At 45.5% G+C, this 17,552-nt stretch overlaps 1 protein-coding gene across 3 annotated transcripts in view; it reads right to left on the bottom strand.

Annotated features, from left to right (window-relative positions):
* LOC105480969 (sphingomyelin synthase 1) overlaps nucleotides 1-16,053 on the bottom strand; it is a 310,632-nt gene extending 294,579 nt beyond the window's left edge. For all 3 annotated transcript variants that reach the window (XM_071069547.1, XM_071069545.1, XM_071069546.1), the window contains exon 1: nucleotides 15,924-16,053. The gene's annotated coding sequence lies outside the window, so the exon portion shown is untranslated. The remainder of the gene's footprint in view (nucleotides 1-15,923) is intronic.
* Nucleotides 16,054-17,552: the final 1,499 nt, after the last annotated feature.

The raw sequence follows: 17,552 nt of genomic DNA, 5'->3' as shown, positions 1-17,552 counted from the left end.
TCATTTGTTGAAAACTGAGGGTGCCTTGAGAGGGTGAACATTTGTCACATATTACCTCTGCAAAGATTCTTCTGTCATTCTTCTCCAGGGAAGACAATGAAATTAGTGTGCAGGCAGTGAAAGCTAAGATGCAGATGGAGATTCCAAAACAGCTCTGTTATCTTGAAAGTCAATTTCATTGCTCCACAGCCACACTTTTAGAGCCAAAGCTTAAGGATGCATTTTTCTCTCAACTGGTTGTGTGAAGCAGCAAGTGAGTACAAAAATATCAGGGAAAATTTTGTAGAAGGAAAACAATTTCACTTCTGCTTCTGAGATTATCCAGATATATTCTCCTTCAAACAGTGCACAAAGCTGGGGTGAGGGGAAGTACTAAAATGAAACCACATCATCATTGCCGAGAAAATCTTCAGGTCCAGGAGTCAGAGAGAAGACAAGTCAGTTATATGACAAAAGATTAATAAGTTGGAAACAAACTACCACTCATATTGTATTATATGGACAAAGCCAGCAAAAATAATAATACAAAAACAAACTAAACAAATAAATAAAGTCCTTGCTCCTCCCTCCTCCAACTCAGATCCAAGTCAACATCCACCCAGTATTGCAAACGTTCACTGAACTGATCGTATATGCTAAAAAATTAAGTCCCTGTACCACAATGCCAAATTCTGACTATGATAATCTTAATAACAAAATTGTAATAATGTTTATAAAATGTCAAACTTGTATTTGTTTCCCAGAAGTTCATTCTAGGACAGCGAGATTTAGCTTTGGCAATACTATTCCTTTCAGCATTCCATCTTTCAGCATTTGGTCAAAATGTTCGTTTGGTACACATCTAATATTTATAGAAAATAAACCAGAGGGATATACACCAAAATGATAACAGCGGTTATCTATGGGTAATAGGGTTATTAATATTATTTTAACTTATACATTTTCTAAATAAAGGAGGAAGAGCAAGAGGGGAAAGAGAAGGAAAAGGGTAAGAGGAGGAAAGGAGGAGGAGAAATAAGAAAAAGAAAAGTTGTCCTTGAAAGAAAACCCACCCTGGCTAAAAGGCTAGTGCAGAGCAGCCTTGAGCATCAGCACAGGCTGTAGACCACGAGATTCCAGGGAATGTCACTCAGTGCCCACTCCTCAAACACTGTGCTGAAGCCACCACACCCTTACACCTCACAGCCTCCCACAGTGCTGGGAGAGAAAGGAGGGTTTCAAGGAAGATAGTATAACTATAGAAATTTCAACAGTACGACATCTTAATTACTTACTTTAAGCTTTTTTAAAAATCAGTAACTTCAAGTCAAAGATGTAGCCTAATAACCAGTACAGAGAAACACACCTGATATGACTATACAGGTGGCAAAATGGCCTGTGAAGGAGACATTCTTCTTGAAGTCTTCCTATGAATACAGTCACCCCTCAGTAACACAGGAGATTGGTTCCAGGACCCCCAGGGACATCAAATTATGTGGATGCTCAAGTCCATCATATAAGATAGCATGATATTTGCATATAACCTACACAAATCCTCCTGTATCCTTTAAGTCACCTCTAGATCAAGTATAATACATAATACAATGTAAATGCTGGGTAAATCGTTGTTATAATTTTTTTGGTTTTTGTTTGTTTGTTTGTTTGTTTGTTGACAGAGTCTCACTCTGTTGCCCAGGCTGGAGTACAGTGGCACAACCTCCACTCACTGAAGCCTCAACCTCCTAGGCTCAAGCGATCCTCCCACCTTAGCCTCCCTGGTAGCTGAGACTATAGGTGTATACCACCACATCTAATTTTTGTAGAGACAGGATTTTGCCACATTGTCTAGGCTGGTCTCAAGCTCTCGGACTCAAGTGATCCACCCGCCTCAGCCTCCCAAAGCGCTGGGATTACAGGCATGAGCTACTATGCCTGGGGTATTTTTTTATTGTATTGTTATTTTTTGGTTTTTTCCTCAAATATTTTCAATCTATGTGATTGAATCTGTGGTTGCAGAACCCAAGGATTATTTACAGAATTTTTTAATGACAGAGTCAGTATGACCTGACTCTTGCCTTGGTAGACTAAGACCTGTTGAGGACATATCTGCCTAATTCATCACTGTGTCACCAGTACTCCGCAGGGTACCTGTCTCATAGTAGGGCCCCAACCAGTACCTTCTCAATAGTTTATTTTTTTCCAAAAGCATTACATATCTTTTTGCACATAACAATGCTTTCCGAACAACTTTATGATTATTCTCCCAGATATTATTTTTAAGAGTTACCTAGTATTCCATTGTGTGGATATACATAATTTGTTTAACCAGTCTCCTATATTTTAATACTATGTTTCCAACTTTTCACTATGATAAAGAGCTCTGGGATGAATAATGACCTTGATTATTTCTTAAAATAAGCCCCTAAAAGGAGAATTGCTGGGTCAAAGAGTGTGTGAGTATCTACGCTCTCACTCTCCAAAGCTACCCTCTAGACCCTTATCTTGAAGGCAGTAGTCATGAGCTTTACTATTTAGGTAAGCTACTATGGACTCTCAAGTAGAGCAATCTCCTAAAACAGGTGCCTTTGGCATCAGCAGCCAAAGCTCCAGACCTATTTTCAGGACCCATCAGACACAGAAATCTGAGAAGCAGCACCTGCTCCAAGGGGCCTCTGTGCTCCTCCCAATGGCTCAACCTTCTCTTCTCGCTCAGTGGAAGACAGAAACAAATTGTAGCATCACACGCACCTCCCCGCCTTTGCTTCCACTAAGTCAAATGGTCTTCCAATGATGCCAGCAGTTATCATTTTGTTTCCTGTCCCAGTCATAAGACACAGAAATGTCAAGCCACACAGAACTACAACAAGGCCGTCAGTGTGTGTCTGCCTCACCCCCTTTTACCTAGTCATTTCTCATTAGTTCCTCTAAAAAGAGAAAGATGGAAACACAAAGGAACTCTCCATGGCATAATTTTCACTTTTTATCCACTTTCATAAAAAACGGGTCTTTGAAACACCTTCCTGGAGAATTTAATGAGAGTCTTAGATGCACTGTCCCCTAAAATACACTTAAATACATGGTGGTTTCAGGAAACCCATCCGGAGACCCCCAGTAAGAACCTGCGGAACACGAATAGGGCCTTTCTAAAATGAATGAGCAAAATGAGGCTTGAGAAACTCCGGAGAGCGTTCTCACGATCCTGCCTGTTTCTAAAATCAAAGGAAGAGGGAAAGCCAGCTATGCTGAGGGCCCTATGGAAACCTGGAACACTGCCCAGCCAACTGCCTGGAACTCTGTAGAGCCTTTCAAAGTCACTCAGGTGTCACTACATGGACCACAGCAGTAAAGCCAATGTTAAATTACCAACCTTGTGAACAGGTGGCAGAGACATTCCGAGGCACAGGGGAGGTTTTGCCTCCCGACCACCTAACATGCTACATATTTGCTTATTTGATTATTGTCGGTCTGACCCTTACCAAGAAAACTCCACACGGGCTGAGACTTTGCTTTGTTCGCACCTACATCCTGGCCTCGTCCAAAGTCGAAGCTGCCAGTCTCCATGATTCTGAAGGCTCAGGCTAGAGATGCAGGCCGTCTACAAAGGCTTCCACAAAAAGCAATGGCATACAGGGGACATTCTGTGTACTTGGGTCTGGGGGTGTGTAGAGTGAACTAATAGCCAGGGGAACGATAGGGACAGGCTCTGGGATAAGATCAGGTAGAAACACAGAGGAAGGGACTATGCAGTCCACGTGGTGAAAATCTCGACAACACATGGTCAGAAAACTGGGTACAGATAGTGCCTGTGCAATAGCCCATCTCACTTATGGTCCATCTAGTCAAATGAATGGTCAACACGCCACCCAGGAGAGGAAAGGGAATCAACATATACTCTCTCTTAGAGGAAATCTCAGGGTCACCCTCTGCTGCCACATCCCAAGGCCACCTCAACAACTGCAGAATGCAACCCTGTACTACTGTAGACACATGCCAAGGGTCTTCACACCATGACACTTGTGACATAGTGGTTATTTCCATTTCACATGAGGAAGCCACTGCCCCAAAAGGATTTAAACCCAAGCCCACTGTTCTTTGTCACTCCTCAGTTGGCTTTCAAAATCAGAGCCCCTGGGACCTTGCCTCCCCAGTTTCTGTTATCCAGAAGACCCTGGGTATCCTGCCATCTTACAAATGGCTCAGAAAGTGCTTTACTACCTCACCAGTGTGCCTGGACAGCCAGCAGCATCTTTCCTCACTGCCCTCACCTGTTCTGCCTCTGTCTCAGATGACGAGGACAGTCTGGCTTGGGCTGAAGGCCGTGGGTCCTCTATACAGACTGTTTCTTTCACAATCCTCTTCTGGTCCCATGGCCTTTTCTCCAGCATCCCAAATATCTCTGCTCTCCAGTCATCCTCCACCTGCTTGTGCACCTTCATCCCTGCCACTGCCCCCTGCCTTTCCTCCACCCTTCCCTCTCCCCTCCTGGTTTCTTCAGGAGTAAAACATTCCTCTTCTCTGTTGGTCTCAGACACACTGGCACCCCCATCGCCTTCTCCAACTCCTGCCTAAACTATCATCCTGTGTCTGTTCGGGGGAAAGAAGCTGTGGGCAAAGCCTGCCTTCCCACTCTATCTCCCTCTCCGTCCTGGTTTCTCCTGCCTCTGCTGCTTTCACCCACCTCCTGCCAGTGGGGTGAGTATCACTTCAGCTAACTCTCTCCACCACTTCCTTAGGGGATAGTTTTCTTGAGGTTTGTTCTCTACCACCCTGCCCCAGGGCTTTTTTCTTCAATCCCTCCATCTCCATCTGTGACTGTTGGGAACTCCCTTCCAAATTTAAGCATTTCCACCTGCCAAGCTTAGCTGAGGATCCTCCACCCCTTAACCTGAGATTTTTTATAACATCTCCTGTCTTCATGGATTCACATAGTACACCTGCATGAAACTTTTAAAAGACTGAACATTCACATTTTGCTCCCTTAATGGAGACCGCCTGCCAGAAGGAATATCCATTACAACCTGGGAAATGCAAACAGCTTATTGCTATTTCTATAAAGTGGTCTGGACACGAAATTAAATAGGACTGGGGAAGGTGGTGCTGAAATCAGCTTCTTTTGTTAATGGATAATAAGCAGCTGGAGAAAAGGAGGAGCGGAGGGGAGAGAAAAGAAGAAACTGGAACCACTGAAAACACAAATGAAGGGGAATTTCACACTTAGCCAAAAATTCAAGGAAAATAAAATAAGACTTTGTTTTTAATAGAGTCTTTCTTTTAAAAGCTGATTTATCTTAAAGATAGAAAGTCATTAATCTTCTTCAGGTTTTACGTTCCTAGCAGGTAGCTAACATTTAGCCACTGTGTTGTTATTGTTCTGAGACAGAACCTCGCTCTGCCGCCCAGGCTGGAGTGCAGTGGCTTGATCGCGGCTCACTGCAGCCCCTGCCTCCCGGGTTCAAGCAATTCTCCTGCCTCAGTCTCCTGAGTAGCTAGGATTACAGGCGTGTACCACCATGCCAGGCTAATTTTTGTATTTTTAGTAGAGATGGGGTTTCACCATGTTGGCCAGGCTGGTCTCAAATTCCTGACCTCATAGCCACGTTTTTGGAAAAAAAAAAAAAAATGTAAACTGTCAAGTACTCTTGTAACTCCCCAAGTAGTTTTGAAGTGCAGTCCCAGCCCTGATTCTCCCTTTGGGGGCTGACCACTTATAGCACACATCCTCCTAGCCTTGTCTCTGCTGTCAGGATTATGTCACTAAAAATGCAAACCTCATGTGGCTTTCAACCCTAAAACAAAAGAAAATAAAAACCAAACAATGCCACTTCTGGCTCCATCTACACTGCCTTACGGTATGGATTCCCTTCTTGCACTCTGCTGTCACAGGGAACCTGGGCAGGTGACCGCTGTCTAGTCATCCCACCCCTGACCCAGGGAAGCTAGGTGTGCAGCTTTGATACTGTACTCACTACTTGGTGATGACATCATCTGTGGACATGTCTGTCTCGCCACTAATCCCTCAAAGACCCAGACCCCATCGCACTCATCTCTGTATCTCAAGGCTCATCAGGGAACTGGCCCATAGGGGACTCTCAACACATATTAACTGCCACTGTCAGCCCTCTGTTATAAAAAGACCAGACTGGAGAGTGTCTCCACACCTGAACAGCCCTCTCTAGCCTCTTCAGTCAGCCCCTGGCAATCCCCCGACCCTCTCTACCACATTCCCTCACCAAGCAAACAAGCTGTTACAGGCTCACAGGGTCATGGAAGAGTTCTGATAACTAGCACAGAGAAAAATCTAAACCAGTGTTTCTTCCCAAATACAACTTACTTGTACTGTTCACCTCTGAGTTCTTTCTAAATCCTGAGTTCCTACAAAATATTTAAATTCTAAAAGGTTTTTGTCCCAAGGTTTTATATATGTAACATTTTTCAAATAGGAAAAAATATAGCCTGGATTGCAAGACAGAAAACTTCAGCTATAACAATAACTATTCATACTTCTTGAGAGCTTAGTGTGTGTAGGTGCTGTACTAAGCTTGGTACACATTGTAGCTATGTGACCTCCGCAGCAGCTGGAGTAGAGCTCCACAAAGCTCTTTTTTTCCTATAAACATGGTTTTCTACTATAATTAAACTAGTCAAATAAGATTATCTTCTGCCTCTCCACTGTCAAGCTATGTATCTCAATACACTTTTAATTTGTCTGTGCCTAAATTCCCCCATGGGGATAAGTAGTGAATAGGAAGTCCTTTTTTTTTTTTTTTTTTTTTTTTTGCCAATGGGAGGGGGAATGAAAGATAACAAAATAAAAATAAATGGGGCCATCTTTCTAAGATGGGATGCACTGATGGCACTCCAAGCTTCTAATAAGTGTTGACTTATATTTCCAAGTTTTCTCTCCACCTTGGGATCATCTCTCCTGAGCCACGCCAGAAACACTGGCGAGCAGGAAAAGCAAGTTTCTGCTCTGGACTGGCTCAGCCACCCCTCTGCTGTCCTAGACAAACAGGACCACATGAGTTCAGTTTTTATTTCATGAGGCGGAAAGCACTTCCAATGTCTAAATCTGAAATCATCCCACCTGACTGTAACTAGAAGTAGGAGCAGCTGGCTCCTCGCTGACGTGGGCACTGCTGATGGCAGTGGTTTTCAAAGAGTGGTCCCCAGACCAGCAGCATCACAGCATCCAGGAACGCATTAGACATGTCAACTGCCCACTGCCACCTGCCCCAAGCTCTTTGCCTCACAAACTCTGGCAGAGATGGGGCCCAGCCCTGGGCGTTGTAAGCAGCCTTCAAGTGATTCTGATACACGCTGAAATCTGAGAGCCACTGGCTTCGCCTGATAAATATCTGAGGTCATGGGAATGCCCTGCTGGGCTAACCTGTGTATTACAATGCTTTACGTAAAGGTACTGGCTCTCCATCAACAGTACCTACTTCTGTTATTTCTGCCACCTGGGAAAGGCCCCAAACACTAAACTCCAGGGCGTTCTTTTTCCTACTTTCTTGGGCAAATTACTTCTGCCCCACTCTCTTCGTCTTCAAAAAAGGGATAATGACAATATCCATTTCATTGGGTCAAGGACTTAGAAAGTGTCTGGCATGCAGTGAGCCATCAACATATGTGAATCCCTGTAATTCCGACATCTCTGCCAAAAGGTCTAATCAGAACTAGGAATACAGCAAAATAAAATCTGCTTCCTGAATGCTTACCACCTGACTTTTTCTCCCCACTCAATTCCAGAGCCCTGAGTGAGGACATCCAGGAATGACAGAGAATGCACCTGGCTCCACTGTCCTTTCAGCATTTACTCGCTCAGTCTGCAACCTGAGCGCCCTGAATGCCTGCCCACATGTGGAAAAAGCCCATTCTATAAATCCGTACAGCCTCTAACCAGGTCTTTCTGGAAAAAGCCATCCAATTCTGGGGCATAAAGCCTCACACGCCTCAAGAGAGGTACAGGGGGAATGTAACGAATATTAACAAAAGTTGTCATAATATAACAGCTAACATTTACGTTGTGGTTACCATGCCAGGCACTCAGTACCTTATAAATGTTAACTTAATATAGTCCCCACAACAACCCTGTAAGATGGCTGCTGTTATGACACCTACCAGAGAGCTGGGGAAACTGAGGCACAGAAGGTTTGCATAATCTGCCTAAGGTCCTACAGCTTCTACATGATGAGGCTGAGATCCAAACCCAGGCTCCAGGGTCAGTGCTCTTCACGACTATACTGTAAGAGCTATTGCTTATCTAGGCATCTTCTAACTATTTATCACTAATCCCACAGCACTGATTTTGAGATACTTATGTTTGGGCACAATATCCACTGTCATGAGAGTCAATACTGGGCCCTCAAGGCCTCCAACAGAAATGATAATTCTACTTGGTTTCTCCAGCCCCTTCTCCCCCCTCCCCAAACTAGTTCCACCCAAGCCACATCAAAACTTCACAGAGCAGGATTTCTCTCCTCTCGTAACTCCCCTGGCACTGCACCACTTCACCCCTACTTATATACCATCTGTCACATAGAGTTCCCTAATTGTTTCTTGTATATTAGCCTTTTCTTCCCCACTCGACTGTAAAATTCTTTGGAAGTACCCATACTTTTTGTGAAACCCAACAAAACTAGGCAGAAACATAGGCTTGCAAATGTAAACTTAGCATTACACTTTCACTGGCTGGCTAATTTACTTTGCTTTTCTGGCTCTTCTTTATTATCAACCCTTAAAAACAGATAAAAGTATTAAGTTTATGAGATTTATTTTATTTACTTTTTGAAACAGGGTCGTGCTCTGTTGTTCAGGCTAGAGTACAGTGGCGTGGTCATAGCTCATCACAGCCTCAACCTCCAGGCTCAAACGAGCCTCCCACATCAGCGCCCCCCTCCCCCGCCCCAAGTAGCTGGGACTATAGGTGCACACCACCACAACTGGATACCTTTATTTATTTATTTATTTATTTATTTAGTAAAGACAGGGACTCACCGTGTTGCCCAGACTGGCCTCAAACTTCTGGGCTCAAGCGATCCTCCCACCTTGGCCTCCCAAAGTGTTGGGACTACAGGTGTGAACTACCATACCCAGCCAGTTTATGCTATTCAAAACCAGCATTAGGGGAGATATTCCACCAACATAACCTAAGCAACAACTCTGTTTCAAGATCTGTACTCCAAGCATCTCCTACATTATCTTTTAAACCCTTCAGCAGCCTCCATAAGGGGGATGTTATTATCCCAGTTACAGGAAAGAGGAACCTGGTCCTACCGGTGGTGAGTAATTTCACCAATGCCATTACAGGTTGATGAATGAAGGAAGGTTTTAAAAGATCTGTCCCAAAAACCCCTATTAGCCTCCCTCTAATGTGGGGACTGAGGTGCCAAGATTCAAATTGTCCTCAAAGCAACCTTTATAAAAAACGTTATCATAACAGAGAAAATTTGAAATTCTATTAAAAAGGCATTTTAAAAAGATGAATTGATGACCATGTTCATGGATAGAATTACAGTAAGACAGAAACTTTTACAATATTAGACAGAAAAATCATATTATATATTCAATGCAACGCCCATCATACTTTCCTAAGTTTGTTGAGAACTTAATAAGCATTGGAAGTATAAAGTAAAGCATTGGAAGTAAAAGCATATGGAAGTATAAAGATCCACAGATAACCAAGTCAAAGTCTAAAGAAAAGTAGGGGCTCACTCTGCCATATAAAACACACTGCAAAGCTATAATAAACAAAATGTGGGTGTGGGCATAGAAACAGACAGATGACTGGTATCAGTATGTTGCATGTAATGGGGACAGTTTCAGTTTTGGGTGATAAAAAATGTTCTGGAAATGCATAGTGGTGACAACAGTGTAAATGTACTTAATGCCACTGAATTATACACTTAAAATGGTTACATGATAAATTTTATGTTATGTGTATGTTATCATAATTTTAAAAGATTTTTAAAAATCAATATGTTGAATGAAAGGAGCCAGACACAAAATGGTACTATAGTGTATGGTCTATTTATATAAAATTCTAGAAAACACAAACTAATCTACAGTGACAGCATATCAGTGGTTGCTTAAGTCTGGGGACAAAGGGATGGATGGATTACAAAGGGGTGCGAGGGCAATTTTGGGGTGATGAAAATGCTCTGTATCTTCATTGTGATGGTTTCACAGATATGTACATCTGTCAAAAGTAATCAAGCTGTACATTTTGAATGGATTTAGTTTACACACATAAGTTACAACTCTTATTTATTTATGAGACAGGGTCTCACTCTGTCACCCAGGATGGAGTGCAGTGATGCAGTCTGGGCTCACTGCAAACTCTGCCTCCTGAGCTCAAGCAATCCTCCTATCTCAGCCTCCTGAGTAGGTAGGACTACACCAATTAACAAGGCTAACTTTTGTATTTTTTGTTCAGACAGGGTATTGACCAGGCTGTTCTTGAACTCCTGGGCTCAAGAAATCCACCTGCCTCAGCCTCCCAAAATGCTGAGATTACAGGTGTGAGCCACTGTGCCTGGCACTGGCTTAATTTTTTTTTTTTTTTTTTTTTTTTTTTTTGGTAGAGTGTAGAGGACTACGTGCTTGCAAAGGAGACGTTCCTGGTAAGCCCTGCTCTTGCAAACGAAGCAGGGCGTTCCGATAAGTCCTGCTCTTGCAAAGAAGCAGGGCATTCCTTCCCTGCAAACAGGGAGGACAAAGGAGCCAGCTGCTAACAGCAGACCCTGGGGGCTTGTTTATGTGTAAATATCTTGAAAATCCAGAAAGTCAGGGAAAGGTCAGAAAAACAACAATGTGTCTTGTGACTTGGCAACATTCCACAAACAACTGTATAAAATAAAGCAGAGCTCGCCATTCGAGGCAGCCGCCATGTTTGTCTTGTCTTGTGTTGTCTTGTGTGTTCATTCCTTTGTTTAGGAAACATGCGGACCCCAACAGTAGAGACAGGGTCCTTCTATGTTGCCCAGGCTGGTCTTGAACTCCTGGACTCAAACAATCCTCCCACCTCAGCCTCCCAAAGTGCTGGGATTATAGCCGTGCGCCACCATGCCCAGCCTTAATAACTCCTAATAAAGTTGAAAAAGTAAACTAATGTGTGTATGTGGGGACCTGAGGTATGATAAAAGTGGCTCCACAAAACTATATGAAGGAAAGAATACATTGTTTAATAGATGATTTAGGAAAACTATCTCACAAAATGGAAAGGAAAAAAATAATGTGAGATTCCTATGTTTTCCCATATACAAAGATGAACCTCAAAGAGAATAAAGCCCTCAATGTGAAAGGTAAAACTGGAAAGCTGACAGAATACAGAATATCTTCGTAATCTTGGGGTAAGGAAGAACATCTTAAGACTCTTAAAGTGCAACCTAAGGCAAAAATTAATGGATTGTGGCTATATCAAAACTAAAAATGTCTCAAAGTTACCATTGATAAAGTTGATAAACAGATGACAGGATGGGATTAACATCTAGAATATATCAAAAAAAGTCTGCAAATCAACACATTAGGAAAAGCAAGTATGGCTAGTCAAATAAATTATAATCACTGACGAATATATTAAAAGAGTTCAAATTCACTAAGAAATCATATAAGTTCACAAAAAAAAACGAGATCCCACTTTATGGCCACCAAACATTGGTAAAACTAGAAAGCTGGTTAATAACAAACTTGAGCAAGAACATGGGGAATCAGGAACCCTTGTGCACTGATGTGGAGTAGAAAGCAGCTGAGCAAGTCTGCAGAGTAATTTAGCAGTGTTTAGTAAAAACAGATTGTTTGTGCACCATTACTCAGCCATCCCTCTCCTAAGTATATACCCTTAGAGCAGTGGTTCTCAAACTTTCCCATGTATCAGAATCTCCAGCCTGGGCATGCTGAAGCACAGTTTAGGGTTTCTGATTCAGGAAGTCTAGAATGTTGGGACCCAAGAATCTGCATTTCTAACAGTTCACAGTTGATGCCGATGCTGCCAGGTGTGGACCATACTTTAAGAACCACTACCCTAGGGATATTCTCAACCCGATCATTAAGAAAATGCACACAGACCCAGCTACTCAGGAGGCTGAGGTAGGAGAATCTCTCGAGCCCAGGAGGCGGAGGCTGCAGTGAGCCAAGATCGCACCACTGCACACCTGCCTGGGCGAGAGAGCAAGGCACTGTCTCAGAAAAAAAAAACAAAAAAGGAAAAGAAAAAAAGAAAGAAAATGCATACAGGATGTTTGCTAGTGGTAGCAGGAGTAGAGGTGAGTTAAGCATCTACCATTAGGGAAATGGGTACGTAAAAGTAGGAGACACACAAAAGACCAGCCCTACAAAGCAGCAGTCAAGGCAATGCACTAGATAAACCTACACTAACAGGGATCTCACAAATAAAATGTTAAGGTTCTTTTGACTTTTATGAATGCCTGCAAATTTCCATAATAAAAGCTCTAACGTTGAATAAAAAAAGAATGAAATCTATAGCATAGAACCACTTATGTAAACTAAAAACAAACAAAATAACTCAACATCTTTAACAAGGATACAGACATATACAAGAACATATCCTGCACTGGAGAGAAGGCTCCTCTGGGGGAGAGGGGCCTGGGGTGGGGTGGGGTGGGGTGGGGTGGGAGGAGAATGAAGGAGAAAAACATAGAACAAGCAAGGGGCTTTTTTGCACAGTGAGGATCCTGTGCCAAGAACTGGAATGTGAGCTCAGCTCTCAGCACCAGGAGTCTAAAAGGTAAATCACCCAAATTCTCTAAATCTCCACTCACCTGCATTTACCTATAATGGTTGCTTCAGTTAAAGTCCCCGTGGCTTTACATCATTAAGGGGGCAGATCAGCTTGTCACTGAGAGTGGAAGGGAATCTTTCTCAATACCAGCTTGGGGTGATTTCAGGTCCCCAAAATCAAACCTGTTACTGAGCCCTGGATTTTCCTTTTGACATATTAGTTTAAAATGACACTAGTGCTCTTGGCTTTTGGCAGAGTGTGTGTGTCTGTTTCTCCGTGTCTTTCTCTTTGCTGTCTGTGTGAGTCTCTGTGTCTGTGGATCTGTGTGCGACTGCATGTGTGTGTTGTGTTTATCTGTGGAGACTGAGGACTGGGAGAACAGCAAAGCATTCCAGCGGAGCCTGAACCACACTTACTCATCACCACCATTCAATGCAGCTTTACTGAATCCCGGAAGTCACAGTTATAAAACCAAGCTACCTTCCTGGGGCTCCGCCCACCCTTCTCTCCCTTTCTTCACTCTCTCCTCCCCAACATCCAATGCTGCCTCCCAACTCCCACATCCAAGTGGGCTGATCCAAAATAAGGTCCTCTTGTGACTGGGTAGCTTAATGGAGGTAACAACCTTTACAGGGATGCTCTTGGAGAGAAGAAATAGCCATTTATATTCCTGACCAGAAGCCTTTAATAGGAAAGCCAAAAATCTTGAAGCCCAGGATGTCATAAAAGTTCTTCCAGAAGAGACTGTTATGGTTATAGCTACCATCCAAAAAAGGCAAAGCCATCTATAACATGTTATACCCCCACAAGGACACAAGGGCCACAGCTCTTTCCAAGAGCCACTGAATAGTTTGCCATATGAAGTGGTGGGAAAGTGTATGTGGCAATCAAAAAATAAAAATCACCACTGATCAAATTTGTGTGAGAAAATGCAACAGATTCTTCTGACAGGATTGCTCTAAAAAGCAAGCTCATGCCAAGAAAGTACATCTTTAGGGGAAGAAGAAATACCTAAACAATTGGAGGAAGGAACAGATAGTGATGGTAAAGGGCAGAATGAACTGGCAGCACACTCATACCTCCCTCCTAAAGACCAGGGCATTGATCCCTGTGTGCAAACAATCCAGAACTTTTATTCCCAAAATGCTCTTTCAGCTTTTCTATAGCAGCATTTTTCAGAGTTTTCCTGAAATGTTATGTATAAAATGAAGTTTTGTAAGTTGAAGCACATTTGACATGCAACAGGAGCACTTTTTAGTTAAAAAAAAAAAAAAAATTCTGCCAGGTGCAGTGGCGCACACCTGTAATTCCAGCACTTTGAGAGGCCAAGGCGGTAGGATCACTTGAGCCCAGGAGTTTGGGACCAGCCTGGGCAACATAGCAAAACCCAAGTCTACAAAAAGTAGCTGGGCTTGATGGTGCGTGCCTGTAGTCCCAGCTACTTGGGAGGCTGAGGTAAGAGAATCACCTGAGCCTGTAGAGTTCAAGGCTGCAGTGAGCCGAGATTGTACCACTGCACTCCATCCTGGGCGACAGAACAAAACCCTGTCTCAAAAGAAAAACAAACAAAACTGATGGCTATACTTAGGAGTCAGGAATCCGTTTGGTTTTCATGACATATGTTAACAAAGCACACCATTTTTCCAGCTGAAATGTAGGATCTGCCACAAGTTTGAAAATTAATAAATTTAACCAGAAAAGTAAAAGAATCAAGTTTTCAAGCTAAAATTGAATGTCTATGGTCAACACAGGCAATCATGTCTTATGAAAACATAAACATTCTTTAAATGTCAATGTGCAAAGGCATTGATGCATATATTTTATTCTAACCATATTAATACAGACTTTAAAATAGTTGATGAACATGGTGAATACTGGTGAACTCTTCTGTTATGAAGAATTTTTTAAATTTCAGCTGCAGAGGCATGTATTGAGTGCTAAGACATTGTGCAAGATGCTAGAAATCCTCCAATGAGTAAGATACTGGTTTAATAACCGTGTCCCTCTGATGTCAATTTAATACATCTCTGGAGTTAATGTCTTTTATTAAAAAGTTTCCAGATATTTCAAATAGCTCACTATCATCACCGAAGAATTGCAGAAATATATCTTATTATTTTACTAAAAACATAAATTTCTATTCTGTGAAGCAGAAATGGAAGGAAAGGCCACTTCACTGCTTTACATAGCTACCATCCAAAAAAGGTCCCCAAAATCAAACCTGTTACTGAGCCCTGGATTTTCCTTTTGACATATTAGTTTAAAATGACACTAGTGCTCTTGGCTTTTGGCAGAGTGTGTGTGTCTGTTTCTCCGTGTCTTTCTCTTTGCTATCACTTTCTGCAGAATAACTACTTAAACTGCATGGCGGCAGTGGCCACCACCCTGCTACCCAGCAGGTCACAGAGATGGAGAGACTCAAAAACATGCTATATATTGCTGTATATTTTAAGAGGCGCAGTAAGGAAACTCGAAAAACCAGGGCCTCCAGAGCTAAACAGGAAGCAAGATAAGGCAAGTGAGCTGCCACAGGCAGAAGGCAGCTCCTGGAGGTTCCCCCAAAGCTGGCGCCTCCGACAGCAGGCACAGGCTGCTGCTTGCTTGCTTGCTTGCTTCTTTGCTTGGCCACGGCATGTCTTCAGAGCTGGAAAGCTGCCACCTGCTGAATCACCAAACATCCCTGGGCTTCCCTTGGAGCACTGACCAGACAGGCACCCATCCCCCGCTGCCTTAGCCCGTGGACATTTCACACCCCGACCAATGAAACGCCCCGCCCTCTCCCCTTCTGCACAGGCCAAAACAGCCACCAACCCCGTTCCATCTGGGCAGCTCTAGGCAACTCCCATCGCCTTCCTACGTCACCAGTCCCACTCCTCTCCTTCGGCCCACTCAGTACCCCCTGAATGTTCAACCCCCAGTGCCAGGAAGCGTGGGGAGTTCACAGTACAGCACATCAGACATTCGCCACTTCCACATCCAGGGAACCAACCAGAAACATCCCCAAACCTGAAAGCAAAATAACCTGTCCAAACAGCTTTAAAGGTCCAGGAAGGTAAATGTCAAGGGAACTAAAATAGTCGACAGGCCCCAGAACATAGAAAATAAACTTCCCTTTCAGAAAGCAGCCTTCACTTGGTTTCGCAAGCGTGTACCGCTGAAGTCTGTACTGTTTGAAGGTGAAAAGAAACATCTGAGAAGCACCTGCCTGGATTCTCTTCGCTCCCTCCGGCCATGACAACCCTCCTCCCGATTTCTACTTCGCGGCACCAAAGAGGAAAGCAGCATTCACCAGAACGCTCCAGGCTGAATCCGTTAGCTGGACTATGGCACTCTACCCGGCTCACGGGAGGATGCCACACGCCCGAGTTCGGGTTAAGACGGTGGGAGAGGCAGCCGCTGCTGCCGCTGTTTTGCCCTTGACACGTCGCTGGGGGATAGCGCAGACCCCCTCTGTCACGGAAAAGCCGTGTCCTGGAGAGACTGTCCAGTTCTGGGCTGCGCCGATGCCCCTCCAGGCCTTGCCCCTAAACGTCCCCGCCCAGCGGGGGCAGCCCTGCGGGGTCTCAGAGCCGCCCGCGGGCCTGGGGGGCTGTTACGCGGCCTGGGGAGAAGCCCTCTCCTCGGGGAGGGCGAGTCCCACCTGTTTCGTCGTCAGGGGGCATCGAAGGGCCACTGTGGGGGGATCCCGAAACAGTGGGCGCCTGGCCGGCCGGCTGCGATCTGGCCCGAAGGTACCAACTGTCACACCGCCACCTAGGCTGTGGGGGTGGGGCCGTGATTGGAGCCGGCCCCTGGGGGGGGTCTCCGGACCCCCGGTGGGCCACTGCCCAAAGGCTCCTCGCCTCCCGAGCACCCCAATCCGACACTAGGCAGCCTTCCAGCCCGCACGCAGTAGCTCTTAAAAGATGCCCACTGACGCCTCCTCCTTCCTCCCCGCCCCAACTTAGCCGGGGAGCCACGCCGGCGGCCCGCCCCCTCCGAGCCCGGATCCCAGCCGCCGGACCTCCCTGCTGTGCCCACCCCCAAGGAGCAGCAGCTCTGGGGGAGTGCCCGCCAGGTACGCGCGCGGCACCGCGCGGGCTGCGCTCACGCCCCCTCGCCCCAGGGCAGCCTGCCCGCCGCTCCCCGGCATAAGGCCGGACCCGCGAGACAGGTGTCCGACCGGCCCCCGCGATCGCGAGGCCGGCTCTCTGTCCCGTCCCCACGACTCACTTGCACTGGAGTCGCGGCAGCAGCCGGAATTCCGCTCGCGGAGCCCCCTGCCGCGGAATGAAATCCGGGGCAGGGCAGCGTCGGGGCTCCGTACCCCAATCGCGCTCTCCGACCGGCTCCCTAGGCGCGAGGGAAGAGCAGTCTGCCCTAGCCGGTCCTTCTCACTCCCGACCTGCCCGCCGCCCGCCGCCCGCCGCCGCTGCCCCGCTGGTGCGAACGCTTCCGACTTAACACCGCGAGCCTCCCGGGCTGCCGAGCATGCCCAGTCCGCGGCCCGAGCCGGCCCGGCTTCCCGCGCCACGCGACTCCGCTCCTCCGGGTGTTCGCGGCGGCCGGGGTGGGCGGGACGGCCGGGCGGAGTCCGCAGGGGACTCCTCCCGGGACCGAGCGGGACCCCCGAACCAAGGGACAGTTTCGGTTTGGACCCCTTGAATTTTACTTTCAAGTAATGGGAAACGGAGAAGGCGGGCGCTTTCCCTAGCGTTTTTAGGGGCCCACTAAGTAAGGCCGAGCGGGAGTCAGGTTTTACAATCAGGGACGGTAAATCCCTTGGGGCAGGGCCGGAGACGGGAGCCGCTAGAGCTGGTCACAAATCAGGGAACGCAAACTCAGCTTGCTGGAA

This window comes from Macaca nemestrina, chromosome 9 (genome assembly GCF_043159975.1).
Source record: "Macaca nemestrina isolate mMacNem1 chromosome 9, mMacNem.hap1, whole genome shotgun sequence".
Classification (NCBI taxonomy): domain Eukaryota; kingdom Metazoa; phylum Chordata; class Mammalia; order Primates; family Cercopithecidae; genus Macaca; species Macaca nemestrina.
Note: the sequence above shows the minus strand (reverse complement) of the source record. Positions and strands in the feature narration are given on the sequence as shown.